Below are 5069 nucleotides of genomic sequence, written 5' to 3'. Positions count from 1 at the left end.
CCCATCCAGTCTCCTCTTGAAGATTTCCAAGGAAGGTGAGAGCACCACCTCTCTGGGAAGCCTATTCCAGGCTCTGGCCACCCTTCCAGTGAAGTAGTTCTTCCTAATATCTAACCTAACCTATCCTCCCTCAGCTGGTGGCCATTGTTCCTGGTGACTCCAAGGGAGGCCCTGGTGAACAAACTTTCCCTGAGTCCCTGCTGCTGGCCCTTGATAAGGTTGTAGGCAGCCACAAGATCCCCCCTCAGTCTCCTCTTGTGGAGACTGAAGAGATTCAGGTCCCTCAGCCTCTTCTCATAGGGCTGGCCACAGAGGCCCCCAATCATAAGAGTGGCCTCCTCTGGACCCTCTCCAGGTTCTCCACATCCCTCTTGAAGTGCAGCACCCAGAACTGGACACAGTACTCCAGCTGCAGCCTGACCAGCACCACATAGAGGGGGAGCAAGACCTCTCTGGACCTGTTAGTGATGCCCCTGTTGATGCATGACAGGGTGTGGTTGACTCTGCCTATTGCTTCATCGCATTGGCGATTTTCATATTCATCCTGGAGTCAATCACGACTTCAAGATCCCTCTCTGCCTCTGTGCTGCCAAAAGGGTCAGCCCCTAACCTATAACCATAATGCTGGTTCCCTCTCCCCAGGTGGAACACTCTGCACTCGTCCTTGTTGAACTGCATCCTGTTCAGATCCACCCACTTTTCTAACCTATCCAGGTCTGCCTGGATGTGGTCCCTGCCTGCCGGTGTATTCACTTTACCCCACAGCTTGGTGTCATCAGCAAACTTGAACAGGGTGCTCTCCACACCCTCGTCCAGGTCGCTAATGAAGATGTTGAATGGCACCGGCCCAAGGACCGAGCCCTAGGGGGACCCCGCTGCCCACACCCTTCCAGGTCGACATCGACCCGTCCACCACCACCCTCTGGGTGCACCCCTGGAGCCAGTTTGATACCTATGTGACTGTGCATTCATCAATGCCGCAATCCCTCAGCTTGCCCACCAGAATTGGGTGGGACACTCTGTCGAAGGCCTTCCGGAAGTCCAAGAAGATGACATTGACTTCCTTCTTCACAGCTAAGCTTTTTGTTACCTGGTCGTAGGAGACCAGGTTAGTCAGGCAGGATCGGCCTGGCACAAATCCGTGTTGGTTACCCTTCAACGTCACTTCCCCTGCAGGGCTCTCACAAATGTGGCCCTTGATAATTTTTTCAAAGACCTTCCCCAAGATAAAAGTGAGGCTGACTGGCCTGTAGTTGCCAGGATCTTCCTTCCTCCCCTTCTTGAAAATAGGGACCACATTGGCCCTTTTCCAGTCCTCAGGGATTTGGCCTGAGCATCAGGAGTCCTCGCACAGCCATGCCAATGACTCTGCAATGACACCAGCCAGTTCCCTCAGCACCCGCGGATGAAGGTCATCCGGGCCCACCAACTTGGATACATCTAAGCCCTCCAGGTAATCCTTAACTAGGTCTAAACTAACATTTGGGGGACTTGCATCCTTCCTGGGCCTCTCTATGCTATCACCAGAGAGCACCCCATTGTCAGCAGACAGGAGCACGGAGGCAAAGAACTTGTTAAAGGGTTCTGTCTTCTCTCTTGTGTCCATCACCAACTGCCCTGCCCTGTCCCATAGGGGTCCAATGTTACCCCGAGACTTCTTGCTACCTATATACTTGAAGAAGGACTTTTTGTTATCCTTAATACCAGAAGCTAATCTAAGCTCCAGTGCTGCTTTAGCCTTCCTTACCAAATCCCTACAAGCTCGGGTCAGGGAGGTGTACTCCTCCTTGGTCCCTGCCCCCTGTCTCCACTGCCAGTAAGCTTTTTTTCTTTGCCCTCAGGCCAGCCTAGATATCTGCGCTCAGCCATGAAGTTTTCTTGGACCCTTTTCCCGCCTTCCTGTGCAGTGGAATTGTGTCCTGCTGCGCCCCAAGGATAGTCTCCTTGAGGAAGGACCACCTTTCCTGGACCCCCATACTACCTACACCCTGGGCTCCGAATGCCTCCCTGACTACTGCCCTGACCACATCAAAGTTGGCTTTCCTAAGGTCAAGCATTTGCGCTGTGCAAGTTACCCTCCCCACCTTTCTCTGAAGAGCAAACTGGATCATTTCATGATCACTGTCCCCTAGCCTCCCTTGTACTAGCACATCTCCCACCGGGTCGTCCCCAGAGGCTAACACCAGATCCAGTATGGCATTTCCTCTAGTGGAAATGAGTACCTCCTGCACGAGGTGTAGGTCCTGTATGCATGTCAGGAACTTTTGTGAGTGGCTAGACCTGGTCAACAGCTCCTCCCAGTTAATGTTAGGGTAATTCATATCACCCATGACCACAACATCCTTTGCACGCACGGCTTCCCCAAGGTGCCTGGAAAATTCCTGATCCAGCTCTTCCTCTTGATGTGGTGGCCTGGAGTAAACCCTTACCACCAGTTCCCTCTCCCACCGCCCTCCTTGAGACCACAGGGTCTCAGTTAAGCCTCCCTCTGGTCCCATTTGGGGTGGTAACTAGGACCTTTATAATCTAAGTAGAAAAGCCAGAGGCACAAAAGGAATAACTCGCTCCTAATCACCCAGCAAATCGGTGACAGAGCCAAGAATTGATCCAGCTTATCCAATTTCCTGCCTGTGTACTGAGGTATGCCACGTTCTAAATTACACTTTTTCTGCATCTAGCTATGCAGTTGAATCAAGAAATAGCACAGACAGCAACATGAAAGTGCATGTAAGATAAAGGACTTGATTACTGGGCAATAATTTGTGCTTCAGTTCAAGTGCAAGGATGCTACAAGGCATGTTCTTTTTCTCTGAGGAAAACTGTCAAGTCTGTCTCTACATAGTAAAACACTTTGGGCACTGACGGACATGTGTGGCAGGGCACTGTTTGTGTTTGCCACTTTAAGGGCCTGGAGCTGGCAGCTGTGAGGTGTCCGAGAGCAGCCATTTTGAATCTGGGGCTGCCCATATAAACAGGGCAGTTTTGCTGCTGGAGGTCAGGAAACAACATTGCCTGCTTGTAGGCTGCTGGTATCATCTGGAGGTAAGGGAGGAGATGTAGGGGATGGTCAGGAGATTTCTGGTCCTGGGCATGGCCTAACACTGCACCCTGCTGGGAGTGGGTGGCCTGGTGGGGCTCTCAGGAAATACCAGGCCAGTTACCACCCCGGTGAAAGGCGGGTCAGGGTGCCTTAATCCTTAGCTCCCACAACTGGGTGGGTTATCCCTTTTTGTAGGGTCTAGAAGGTGGACCCCAGAGAGAGAGTGTGAGGCCATAGGGGAATTCCAGACAGATGTGAATCTGACTGGTCAATGCTGAGGCCAGGACCAGAAGGGTCAAAGGGCCAGGAGCCCACCGTGACGAATGCCCAAGACCTGAGGGCCTGGGGTTCTGACTGGCTTGGAGGTGGGCCAGGGCTAGTGAGCCAAAGGTCCCAGGAGGACTACGCCCAAAAGGAGAAGCAGTTCAGGGAGCTATGCTGTCCAGGATGAAGGTGGAATAGACTGTCTAAAGAAAGGAATCCAGGTGGGGTTCAATTAGCAGGATTCAGGGGCCCAGTGTGGGGACGGTGATGTTGAGAACAGCTGGATGCCATCTGCTAGGCTTGTGCTGTGGTGTAGGGGAGGATTAGAGCTGCAGATAGCATCCCCTGGCATTGGGGCAGGAAATGGGCAGCCTCCTGCTTTATTAACAACAATTAATCCATTACCAACAAGGCGTGGTGGGTGAGAAGGTGAGCAATTAGCTCAGAAACAGATGGGCGGGCCGCTGGGAAGTTGGCCCCAAGGAGGCCCCCTGTTACACATGAAAAAAACCAATAAAAACAGTGCTTTACCAGAAGAGGCATCACATTAGTTGGAACCGGCTTGCCCAACATCTGTATAGATCAGGTGTTTCGGAGGGGCTTTATGGTGCTTTTATCTAATCTGATTGAGCTGGGTCCAACTGACATGATGCCTCTTCTAGGCACACACTGTCCTTGGTGTGGGGGCATGCTAAGCTTAAAGCCGTTTTTGGGTTCTTTGGCTCTTTCCCTCCCTGCCTGCTGCCACATCTGTAAGCAGCCTTTGTTGCAAAGTGGTGTTCTCAAGCCCATTGCCCACCTCAGACTTGGTGGGGCCCACTGCCATTACACTACACAGAAATGGTTTTATTGCTTCCAGCTGAGGAAGCGGAGCACTTCTGCTTGAGAATAGCAGTGTGCTTCATCAACATGGCCTTAATTGTTCTTTATGTAGCCACCTTTAATTTAAAGTAAGTCCGAGTGGAAAAATGCATGCCTAGTGTGTTCATGTGGGAAAGCCTCACTGTTGTAAAGGCATGGTTAGCACTGTATTTTTAAGCACGCAGAGAAAATGTCAAGCTGTACTGCAGACACAGGGCACCTGAGAAGCTGTGGCCCTTTAAAGGAACAATGAGTTTTGTCCATCTATCACATGCATTTAGGTGATGCCCAGGGCATTGCAGTATGTTCTAGATGTACAATAACAACTTTTTCCTTCAGTTAGAATATTATGGTTCAGATAGTGGAACTAATAATGCCTAAAGAAAATGTATAGCAGAATTTGTCTTTCCCAGAATAAAACATTTAGGGTTTTTTTTTTCCATTAAGTATTTACATGTCCTCCATCACTATGGTATCTAGTGGTACCAATGAGTAGGGGAACTGCAGTAACAAAGAGGCCTATATCTTGACTCTCTGGAGTGAAATATGAGGTTTGAGTGAGGACGGTGCTTGCGCGTCTCTCATGAGGATCCACCCTAAACCACAAATCCATGGATTTATCTTCTGGTCAAGTCAAAACTGACTTTGAAAAAGAATTTATCTTCTTAAACAAGTTTTCCACCATAGAAGCAGCTAGTAACAAAGGGACCCAATAAGCAAGTTCATACATAGAAATAAAGTTGAGAGAGAAGAGCTGAATTCTGCTGTGTTTAAACTGTTGTAAATCATGTGGAGTAACTGTGCTTTGTTCACAATTGCTGTGGATTTGCATCAGTGAAGCAGAAGTAAAATTGAACACAATACTTCCAGCGATTAAAATGACTACAATGAAATACAAAATTTC

The sequence above is a fragment of the Crocodylus siamensis genome, chromosome 5 (genome assembly GCF_052110815.1).
Source record: "Crocodylus siamensis isolate JL-2025a chromosome 5, ASM5211081v1, whole genome shotgun sequence".
NCBI classification, from domain to species: Eukaryota; Metazoa; Chordata; order Crocodylia; family Crocodylidae; genus Crocodylus; species Crocodylus siamensis.
The sequence above is the reverse complement of the archived record's forward strand: the minus strand, read 5'-3'. Positions refer to the sequence as shown.